The following is a 12,437-nucleotide window of genomic DNA, read 5'->3' on the forward strand; positions in this document are numbered from 1 at the left end:
TTGTTGAAGAAACAGGCTGTGACACCACAGCTTAACAGGTTGACTTTGGTATTATAATTCTGTGTGGATTCATATTTTCTGTTATTCAAATGTAGTTTCTTTGTAGAAGTAAGAAACCAATATTTCTATTAAATTCTATGTCTCACCAGAAGTCCACTATAAAATGGGATTTTACTGCTGTCCCATTAGTCAGTGGCTCTATCAGCAAATATTTATTAAGTGCTTACTATCTGTTATACATTGTGCTAAGCACATTACAAGCATTATTTCGCTCAATCCTCCCAGCCCTTCATGAGGTAGCTATGATTATTCCCATTTTACAGGCAAGGAGACTGAGGCACAGAGAGTTAAGTCATTTGTCCAGTGTCTCTTACTATCAAAACTGGGAGAAATGGGATTGCATTCAATTTGTTTAACATAAAATCCATGCTCTTAACAACAGCACCATTCTTAAGCTTTTAGAAAATATCCCTCATATTAGAAGATGTTAGTCTCCAGACTTGACTTCCATATTTTTCCAGTTGTTTTGTTGTACCCTTATTCTCCATTGTGTGGCTTGCAGGCCAGCAGGAGAAAGGCAGAATCTCAGACCTTCTGTTTCAGAATCACTGGGGGTGGGGCCCAGAGAACCTGTACCAAGTTCTCCAGGTGATTCTTAGGCCAGCCAAAGTTTGAGAGCCACTGCTATATGCTGTACCAGGTTGGTGGACAGGACGGCTACTTAATTCTTCTACCTACTACTCTGGGGCAGTTTAGAGAGACATAAAGAGAGTTGCAACTCTGGATTATGTCTTTGGATTTTATTACCAGAGAAAGTAATAAAAATAAATGCTTCTTTCTCTTTCTGAGAGCTTTTCCCTATTTATCTTTATTTCCGCTACCATTTTTCCATATATTGTTCCATTTTCTTCCTTTTTCCACCCCCCGCCCCCAAACTCTGTGAAGCTATTTTGTTAGTTTAGAACTCCAGAGTTCTTAGAAATACATACCCAGTGTGATGGATGTAGCATGAGAAGCCCCTTCTTCTACATGTTTTGTCTGAAGTTGGCATAGCAATCATCTCCAAGGCTCAGCCCAAATGGCATTTCCTGGGTGACCCTGCCTGGACTGCTTCCTTTTCTCAGACAAAATACAGTCTCGTTTCCTTTCTCCTGACAGCTGTCATACACACATACCCCACACCTTCACCAACACTTTTATCACAGGGGACTGTACCAGATGTTTAAGTGCCTGACCCTACCCTGACGGGTGCCTTTTGAGGGATGGCACTATCTTTGTCCCTTTTTCCTCTGTACTTTGTTCATCTGTCTAGCACACAGTAGGTATAATGATTTCTGCATGAATGCAGTGGGTCTGGGCTTCAGCATTCATGTAATGGGCTTACTCTCCATGATATAGGGGTAGGAGTGTGTATGTGTGTGCAGACACACAGGCAGTGGTAGAGAGAGAGAGAGAGAGAGACTGATAAATAAACCCAGGGAGGCAGCGTGATTTGAACATCGCAGCAACCAACCAGTCCAAATGCAGGTGAAGAGGTGGGAGACAGGAGTGGGCATTTCCTGCTGGTCAAGGCACTGTTAACCCTAAAAATAAAACTACCAGTTATTTTACCAGGAGAAGATGGGTTTATTTGAGAGTCACAGAGAATTGCAATCCACATAAGCAAGCTTCAACGAAACCATAGGCAAGTCCAGCAAACAAAACAGAGGAATGTTATTTTATGAAGAAAGAGGAAGTCGGGAGGGGTTGTTTTGAATAAATGCCCATTGGAGAGAAGCCAGAGGAGTTCAGGTTGATGACGTTGTCATTGGCTGAGTTGCAGGGGTGGTCCATTTCTTGTAGGAGAGGCAATGTACATCTTTCCCTGTTGGGACCTGTAACTGACGACTCTTTCCTACTGAGATTCTTCTGTTAGAGGTCTGTAATTGACAATTCCTGTAGTTGACATTGAGCGATAAGGCTCCCCCTACCAGCCTCCCCTTCTAGCACCCCGATCCCGCTTTAGTCGTTTCCCTCTATTACTTTTCACAGCATTAAGTGTTGCAACCACTTTGGAAATACTTGATAAAAATTCTACCAGGAGAGGGGCACATGGGTGGCTCAGTTAGTTAAGCATCTGCTTTCAGCTCAGGTCATGATCTCAGGGTCCTGGGATCAAGCCCCATGTTATGTCAGGCTCCAGCCCCCGCCCCCATGTGTGTGTGCATCCTCGCTCTCTCAAATAAATAAATAAATAAAATCTTAAAAAACAATTCTACCAGCAGAGTTATTCTGCCCATTCCCTCCTGTCTCCTGTTTCTGTTTCTGAGTGGTCAAGTTTCACCCTATGGGGGGTTGGGGGAAGAGGGGACAGAGACCTGAAGAGTTCAAGATTTGACTCACTTCAAGATTTGAGCACAAGATTTCTTCTTCTTTTTTTAAATTTATGTTTATCCAACACAGAAAGGCTGTGTGGTTTTGTTTTTGTTTTTGTTTTTTGAGAGAGAGAGAGAGCCGGTGTGGGGGGCGGGAGGGGCAGAGGGAGAGAGAATCCCAAGCAGGCTCCACTCCCAGCATGGAGCTCAATGCAGGGCTTGATTCCACGACCCAGAGAACATGACCTGAACCGAAATCAAGAGTTGGACACTTAACGGACTGAACCACCCAGGCACCCCCAGCACAAGATTGTTTCTAACTCAGCAACTTATGCAAAACTCCTAGATTTGGGAAGCTTTACTCTAGCAAACGTATTTCCTATTGCCCTGAATCAACTTCTTTTTTTTTTTTTAAAGATTTTATTGATTTATTTGTCAGAGAGAGAGAGAGAGCACAAGCAGGGGGAGTGACAGGCAGTGACAGGCAGAGGGAGAAGCAAGCTCCCCACTGAGCAAGGAGCCTGATGTGGATCAACTTCTAAAAAATAATAGTTTATTATTATTATTATGAAAGTAATATACACTCATGTAACTGATTTTAGAAAAGCGGAAAAGTTGATAGGGCCATCCATAATTCCATTACCCAGAGAAAATCATAATTAATATTTCTTATGTAATTTTTGCCTTTGCAATTAGGAAGAAAATATTACAGAATGATTTAATTGAAGTATCATCTAAAATTTCCAATCTTTTATATATATTTAAAATGTATGAAGTGCAGGGCACCTGGGTGGCTCAGTCGGTTAAGCATCTGCTTTCTACTCAGGTCATGATCCCAGGGTCCTGAGATTGAGCCCCGCATTGGACTTCCTGTTCAACGGAGAGCCTGCTTCTCCCTCTCCCTCTGCTCCTCCCCCTGCTTGTACTTTCTCTCTGTCAAATAAATAAATAAAATCTTTTAAAAATAAAATGTATGAAGTGATATGGGAGTGTGCAGTATTGCATAGGACTTCTAAATTCTTTTTTTTTTTTTTAAAGATTTTTTTTTTTTTTTTTTATTTGAGAGAGAGAGAATGAGAGAGAGCAAGCACATGAGAGGGGGAGGGGCAGAGGGAGAAGCAGACTCCCTGCCGAGCAGGGAGCCCGATGCGGGACTCGATCCAGGGACTCTAGGATCATGACCTGAGCCGAAGGCAGCCGCTTAACCAACTGAGCCACCCAGGCGCCCAGGACTTCTAAATTCTTGATAACAGGAGAGTATGTATAATTCAACAAAATGAAAGCTGCTTGCTCTGTGGTTTAGTTGAAGTCAGAGAGTAGTCTCAGTCATTTCATAATTTGAAAGTCAGTATACATTTTAACTGAAAATATTGGTAAGTGACCATTTGGTCTAAATGTTTTCCTCTTTACAAAGTGTATTTTTCTGGAGATGCCTGGGTGGCTCAGTCAGTTAAGCTTCTTACTCTCAATCAATCTTGGCTCAGGTCTTGGTCTTGGGGTTGTGAGTTCAGGTCCCGTGTTGGGCTCTGTGCTGGGCATGGAGCATACTTAAAAAAAAAAAAAGTATATTTTTCTAGAAGTAAACAATTTGTTCTTGTCTATAGAGTGGCATGTCAAAATCATCATAGTTATATTCATTTTGACATTAAATGTCCCTAAACATTATGCAATTTGGCAGGCAGGTCTTGACAGTCCTAGGTCCATCAAATGTTTTGCAGATTAATAATGATAGCTATGCTCTTCATCGATCAGCCTAGTTGACTGTATCCTGAATTCAGAGCCATACAATGGCTGTTTGACATACTTTTAGGTAAATTTATTTTTGTAGCAATTGGAAATATATATAAAAAAAGACAAAGTCTGTAGTTTCCACTTCACTGAAAATAAGAGCAATATTTATCTTAAGAGTAGTACTCATTACACTTTACATTATTCTATTTAGAAGGCAAGCTATTATTAACAGGAAGCAAAATGCTATTCACAGCACATGTTCCAGGGTCATCATTAACTGTGCAAGACTAGTGCTTTTCAGACATACGTTCCAATTTGGCTTGGTTATCCCTGCTATTTTCTAAAGCTTGCTTGATATATTTTAGGATGTAGATCTCAAACAGGAAAACCAAAAAGATCTTTCTTATTTGGAATTCCCAGGTCCATGTTATATCAGTAGTTTTTGGGAAAATCCATTTAAACAGTAAAACTTCATGTTTTGAAATTTTATAATAATGACAGTAGAGCCTACACCTTAAATCATTTTATATATGACTAATTTTCAATATAAATTCAAGCATTTGGGGACATTACCATAGGACATATATTTCTTGGTTCTATATGTCAAAAGGTATGTTTCTTTCTTTTTTTTTTTTTAGATTATTTATTTATTTATTTGACAGAGAGACACAGCGAGAGGGAACACAAGCTGGGGGAGTGGGAGAGGGAGAAGCAGGCTTCCCACAGAGCAGGGAGCCCAATATGGGGCTCGATCCCAGGACCCTGGGATCATGACCTGAGCCAAGGGCAGATGCTTAACGACTGAGCCACCCAGGCACCCCTTGAAGGGTATGTTTCATATTGACTAGGAAAGGGTACAAATCTGCAAAACAAAAGAAACTAAAAGAAGTTCTAACTATCCCTCTGACTATTCAAATTGTACTCTTAGTCCTAGCCAATGCAGTGAGGTCAGAAAAGGAAAGAAGGAACAAAACTGTTTTTATTTGCTGATAATATAACTGTTTAGCTCCAAAGGCCAAGGGATTCTGACTTATTAACTCTAATAACTGACTTATTAGAACTAGTAAGGGAGTTTAGTAAGGAAATTGAATAAATGTTCAACATACAAAAACCAATGCCCTTTCTATAGGTCAGTCATAATCAATTGAGAAATGTGACATAAAGATTCTGTTCACAGCAACAAAAAAACTTACAAAATATCTAGGAATAGGGGTACCTAGGTGGCTCAGTCGGTTAAACATCTGCCTTCTGCTCAGGTCATGATCCCCCGGTCCTGGTCCTGGGTTCTAGCCAGGGTAGGGATCCCTGCTCAGCCGGGAGTCTTCTTCTCCCTCCCTCTCTGCCCCTCCCCCCACCCCATTTGTGCTCTCTCTCTCTCTCTTTCTCAAATAAATAAATAAAATCTTTAAAGAAAATCTAGGGATAAATTCAACAAAAGAAACATGCAAGGCACATAATGAAACAAATTATAAAAGTATTAAAGAAATAAATAAGTCTAAGTATATATATATATATATAATTTTTCAGGTTGAGCTGCCTAAATATTACACAGATGTCAATTATGTATAAATTATGAAATCCCAACTAAAGTCCCAAAGGATTTTCATGGACCTTATCAAGCTGATTTTAAAATTCTCCTGGATTCCAGAACCTAGAACAGTTCCTGACACATGGTAGGGTTGTAATAAATGTGTGGTGAAAGGGGCACCTGGGTAGCTCAGTCGGTTGAGCATCCAACTCTTGATTTTGGCTCAGGTCATGATCTCAGGATGGGATCAAGCCCCGGGTCAGGCTCTGTGCTTAGTCAGGCGTCTGCTTCTATCCCTCTCCCTCTGTCCCTCCCTGCACTCGCTCTCTCTCTCTCTCAAATAAATAAATCTTTAAAAATAAATAAATAATGTGTGGTGTTTGAATAATCAGTGAATGAACAGCTTCAATAACTACTTATATGCAAATGACTCATATATTTGTATTTCTATCCCAAAGTCATCCTCGGAGCTCCAGACCTATATATCTTATTGTCTCCTTACTCTTTTCACTTGATTAGCAAGAAACCAATTTAAGACTCATTATGTTCAAAACATAATGTCCTATCCATCTTGCAAATCCTGTCCTCTACCAGTCGTCAAGATGGGTAAACTAAAAGCAGGGAGGTATCTCTAACCATCCAACTGTCCATTTGTGATTATCTAAATCATCACAAATCCTGCTGAGTTTATCTGCTGAATTTTTCTTGAGTCCATCTGTATCTCTCATCTATAGTGCCACCACCATCTGCCATCATTTCTTCTTCATTCTGGTGAATAACTTCCTAACTAGTTTCTTCTCCTCAAACTCAGTACTTTTCCCTCTGCTGCCCTCCTACCTCAAAACAATGTCATGATTTTCATTGCTTTTAGGATTAATTCCAAGCTCTTCATCATGACTTACAAAGTTTGGCCTCGCCTGGCCTTCCATGATATTTGCCCTGACTCTAAGCTTTGGCCACAGTGACCTTTCAATTTTTGAAATATGTGATGTTCCCTCCTGCCACAGGGCCTTTGTATATGCTATTCTTTCTGCCTGGAATCATCTCATTTCTTCTTTATCCTAATTAACTCTACTTCTTAAGATCTCATCACAGTCATCTTTTTCTTAGGTAAGACCCTCCTGATTCCCATTACACTCTTATATCACTCTGCTACATAGCTCAAATTAAATTTACCCTTATGTGGATGATTTTCAGACTTCAAGCTTAATCAGAACAGGGACACTGTCTTTTTGTACTTGCTATGGTGTCCCTAGCTATGGTGCTAGGTCATGAATAAATGAATGGAAAAATGAGGCTAGATAGGCAAATAGGTGCACTATGGCTTGACGTGGTCAGCAATCAATAGCTCTTCATTGAATGAATGAGGAGAAACTTTATCTGGTTCTAAGTAATTAAGAATCATGGGTCAGAAAACCAACTGCAAGTGCTTTATATTTAATTTCACATTTTGAAATTGTTTCCACAGAAGAGTCCCAATATTTATGTCAATGCATTACAATGAAAATAAACCAGAAAGGATTCAAATATGAGAAGAGAGATTCATCCATGCAGATAATCAAGATTTAATTTATAATAAAAATGATGAAGATATTTCTTACGATGCTCAATTAAAAGCAAAAAAGAATATTTAAACAAGAACTTGAATTCATCTGTGTTGTAAAGATTTTGGTTTCATGTGCCATAAATATAAAGATAAAATTTTCCATATACTTCATCATCATGTAAGAGTAGCCTAATTTAATAAGATGTTCATGCATAGTAAATTCCTAAGTAAAATAAATAAGAATGGCTGATCGTTTATCTTGAAAAACTGATAGAGAAACTTTTGTCTTAGTTTTTAAAAGTTCTTTAATTTTGATGAGTAATTTGAGAATTTTCAAGTTGCTTATATAATCGTAAAATAGATTCATACTTATTTCACATATATTTATTAATTTCTTACAGCCCAAAACAATTTTTAATAAGAGTAAAGAGATGCAAAATAGCAGTTTTGATAATAGTTTAAGCACGACTGAGATCAAATATTAGTAATTTGTTGACACAAATTAAATGCATTTTTCTTAATTTCAGGGAATATTAATTCCTTTGCAATGAAATCACCTGCTCCATACTCATAGATATATCTGATACACTGATACAAAGTAAAATGTAGTACATTTCTCTATGTTTCTAGTGAACCAGGACTGTCAGGGAAGTTTAATAAATATGCCCATTGTGTAGTCCCTGACATAACCCAAGAGAATCATAAGATTATACCCAGTTAAGTTACTAAGCCTATATAAAGACTTCAAAATAAAGCAAAGGATTGAATATCCTTGTAACCACTCCATCCAACTTTTTAAATTTGTAATTTTGCCTTTTGTCAATTAAAATTTTAAAACATTCTTTTATTAATGGGTTTTGACAAATGTATAATGACATGTATCCACCAGTGCAGTATCGTACCAAGTAGATTCATTGCCCTAAAATCCACTGTGCTTTGCCTATTTATCCCTCCTTCCCCCCAATCTCTAGCAACTATTCATTTAAGTTTCCTCTGTATCTGTTCATGGCTTGAAAGCTCATTTCTTTTTAGCACTGAATAATATTCCATTGTCCTTCATCTACTGAAGGACATCTTGGACCCCTCCAAGATTTTTCCCCCCTTAGTTGAGACAGGACAGCTGGAGAGGGCTGGAGGTGTGTATTTCCCTTTCTCCACCTGGAAGGATAGAGGGGGCTGGAGTTTTTCCCTTCACTCAGGTAGGTTTGGCTCTAATAAAATCCCAGCAGATTTGATAAAATAGACTGAAAATTAATAAAAGGAAACCTTGCTGGAAATGGAGTCCTCAGATCAGCAGGGGGAGCTCTCCCACCCTGCTACAGTTTGTCAATTGCAGCTCCAACGAGAAGAGATGTGCCTTCCAAGTCAATTCTACTTTAGCTGCTACTTTACTATCCCAGGAGGAGGAAGAAAGGTTCTTTTCCTCCCCTGGCAACAGCCCAGCCAATGAGAGTTGCCACAACTCAGCCAATGAAAAGCCACTATAGGGGCCCCTGGGTGGCTCAGTCGTTAAGCATCTGCCCTTGACTCAGGTCATGATCCTAGGGTCCTGGGGTGGAGCCCCGTGTCAGGAGCCTGCTTCTCCCTCTCTCTCTGCTTTCTGCTTCCCCTGTTTGTGCTCTCCCTCTCTTTCAAATAAATAAATAAAATCTTAAGAAAAGAAAAGCCACTATATTTCGAACTCCGAGTTTACTCCAATGGACTTTTTGCTTATAACAGCCTTTGCAATTTCCCCCTGCCTATATAAAAGACCATTCCTTTGCTTTGTTGTGCTGTCTTGCCTGTGATTTTGCCTGGTTTTGGTGTGTAGCTTGCGTGTCCCAGAAGAATGCAATTCTCCACTATTCCCAGATAAGCCCATTTGTTAGTAAAATAATGGGCAGTTTTATTTTTAAGGTTAACAGGCTTTAGTAAAATAATTTCTCCTGAGGACAGGCCTTGTTAAGAAGAACCATTAATCCATGGTGCCTTTTCCCCTCTCCCGGTTGAAAACACAAGGGGATTTTTCTTCAATATTCAGTGTAAGTACCCAGTAGAGCTCTGGAATGGGGTGAGGGTTAAAACTCACAGAAGTATGACTTCCCCTGACTCGGTCCCCTTGGAGTTTTTTTAGTATTCAGACTTGTCCATATTGAGTGGACAGCAATTCATTAATTACACTTCCGGTTCTCCCATCTTGGCACTCATTCCCACAATGGTTTCTGATTGTGGGTTTCTCCTCTGATAAATTGTGATTCTCTGTTTCTTTTTGTCTCCAGTTTTGGGGGTAGCTGTTTGCTCTGTGACCTCACTTTTCTGATGGACCGTGATTACTGGTGGTTTATAATAAATATATTTGGTTTTTGTCCCATGTCTGGCACAGAGCTCCTAAAACCCTTGGAATTTTCTAAATGATGAGAGCTAAGGTGTCTTTTGTTATGTTAATGAGATGACTTTGGGACTCTACCTCAGATGGGGGCTGGTTGCCAGGGGAACCAACCTAGAATATAGGTGTGGAACTTTCAGTCCCACCCTCTGACGTCCAGACTAGAGAAAGGAGCTGGAGGTTGAATCGTTTACCTCCTATCAATGATTTAATCAATCATGCCTATGTAATCCAAAAGGATGGAGTTCAGAGAACTTCCCGGTTAGAGAGCACATGGATTTGGGGATAGTAGAACACTCAGAGGGCATTGAAGCTCTGTGCCCTTTCCCCATACCTTGCCCTAAGCATCTCTCCGTCTGGCTGTTCCTGAGTTATATGTTTTTATAATAAGCTAGTGATCTAATAAGTTTTTTGAGTTCTTTGAGCTGTTGTAGCAAATTAGTGAACGCAAGGAGGGATCATTGGAATCTTTGATCTGTAGCCGTAGGTGAGAAGCAAGGTGCTATCCTGGTTTTGCCAATGGCATCTTGACTGGGTGGTGGTGGTGGGGGGTGTTCATCTAGAACTGAACCCTTCGCCTTTGGAATCTGATGCTATCCAGGTAGGTAGTGTCAGAATTGAGTTGAATTGTAGGACATGCTGCTGGTGTCCAGGGAATTGCTTGTTGTTGTGGGAACCTCTCCCTGACCAAAAACACACACATTGGGATTTGGTAAGCAGGACCACCTTCTACAGATCTAAAAATAGTTGTTGATTTGTAGTTTGTTCAGTTTTCTACTTGTTATTAGGATGTAGTGGTGACTTTGAAGCTCCTCACATATGGGATGAAAAATGGAAGTTGTAATATATTTTTAAAATGTTTAAATTCACTAATAATTAGGAACTTTAAGATAAAATAACCACAAGACAACAATTGGGAAAAACAAGAAACATAATACATATTACATATTATAGGGGAAGAGGTTATGGGAAATCGTATTCTCATGCATTGCTGGTGGAAAACAATTAGGCAGTATTTATTAAATGGTACACATTTTTTGTGACCTAATTCATTAGAATCATTAGAACCTCACACTTATAATGAAAACATAAGTAGGTTAGAATATGTGTACAAAGTCATTGGCTGAGGGTCCTCCGTCCACATACATACACACAGGAAAGGGTCAGGCATAATGATCTCCCAGGCATAATCTCCCTGGGAAGGTGGATTTTGTTTGGGTTTAGAGGAGTTCCCTGGAGAAAGGGTTAGCTATAAGCCCTCGGTAGCCAATTCACTCACAGCATTTAGGGATGGGTGCAAAAGGGACAACAACATCATCCACTACAACTTAGAAAATCATATTATGTGACCATGAAAATAATGAATTAGTTTCAGTTGACTTAGAGTCATTTCTGAAAAAGCAAAGTTACATTTTTGACAAAAGCAACTTATTTTTCTCTATATATTTGTATGTAAATTATGTGGGCATAGAGAACATCCAATGGGTAGTTTATATGTGATTCTTGGGGAAAGAGAATAAATGTGAAAATGATGCAGATAGTGATGCAGAATAGACAAGAATGTCAGGTGTAGGGTAATTTAAGGGAAAAGAGAATGCACTTTGATTATAATTAACAAAAAATAAATGGAGACATGGTTTGAACTATTTGGTGGTAAAACCTGGCCCTAGTGCTTCTGTCCCAGTTAGGCATACTTTGCTCTCTGTGCAGCCGTAATCTGGGGAAGGAAGATTGACATCTTGGCACATTTTTACCATCTGTAGTGAGTTGAATGGTGTTGCACCCAAAAGATAATGTCTAAGTTCTAGGCCACATACCTGTGAAGGTGATGTTATTTGAAAATAGGGTCTTTGCAGATGTAATTAACTTAAGGATCTTGGGATGAGATCATTCTGGATTGGGGGTGGGCCCTAAATCCAATGACTGGTTTCCTAATAAGAGAAAGGAGAGGGAGATTTGGGATACTGAGACAGAGAGTGGAAGGCCCTGTTTAGATGGAGGAAGAGATTGCAGGGATGTGTCTACAAACCATGGAATGCCAAGGATTGCCAACGGGCACCAGAAACTCGAAGAGGCAAGGAAAGATTGCCCTATAGAGCTCCTGTGGGCAGTGTAGCCCTGACAACACCTTGATTTCAGACTTCTAAGCCTCCAGAACAGTGAGAAAATGAATTTGTGTTGTTGTAGGCCACCAAGTTTGTGGTAATTTGTTATGGCAGCCCTAGCCAGGTCATACAGAGTCCATGTCATGGATGCTTTGTCACAGAGTTAGATGGCATTAAAAGACAGAGACAATAGTTAATCTACTATTTTATATTATTCACAGTACATAGGTGTTTTGTTGCTGCTTATGCGTTATAAATCAATAGAAATGTGCAAAACTGTGCCATTGAGCTTGGGCCTGTGGAGCTGGTTAGAAAACTGAGACCATGAAGAAAGGCTATGCATTTGCTTTAAAAATGTACCTTTCTGATATGTACATACCTTTAATACTGTGTATGAGAAAATAAATATAAATATATATGGAAAGATGAATTTACTGATAGAAAACATGGAAGGCCTATTAAGAAAAATTTGACTACAGAAGGAAGACATTGGCCAACAATGTATACAAAGTGTTTACCTCATTAATAATTTTAAAAATACAAATTACTAAAAGGAGTCCATTTTCAGCTATTAAATTGGCAAAAAATAACTAGTGTTGGCCAAAGTTCAGGAGAATGAGCACTTCCACACACTGTGGTCAGAGTATATTGATGCAACATTTCTGGAAGACTTAAAAATTAAGACAATGTACATTAATGGTCTTTCCATTTCAAATAAATACTTGGGCCCAGAAATCTTAATTCTATTTATTTATCCTGAGGAAATAATCAGGATATGGGAAAAGGATATATATAAGATGTTCACTGA

General features: G+C 39.3%; 1 protein-coding gene across 1 annotated transcript in view; it reads left to right on the top strand.

Annotated features, from left to right (window-relative positions):
* The window catches only part of SLX4IP (SLX4 interacting protein), a 286,122-nt gene that overhangs the window by 63,627 nt on the left and 210,058 nt on the right, over positions 1-12,437 (top strand). The gene's annotated exons all lie outside the window — the stretch shown is intronic.

This window comes from Phoca vitulina, unplaced genomic scaffold, assembly GCF_004348235.1.
Source record: "Phoca vitulina isolate PV1807 unplaced genomic scaffold, GSC_HSeal_1.0 scaffold22, whole genome shotgun sequence".
Lineage (NCBI taxonomy): Eukaryota > Metazoa > Chordata > Mammalia > Carnivora > Phocidae > Phoca > Phoca vitulina.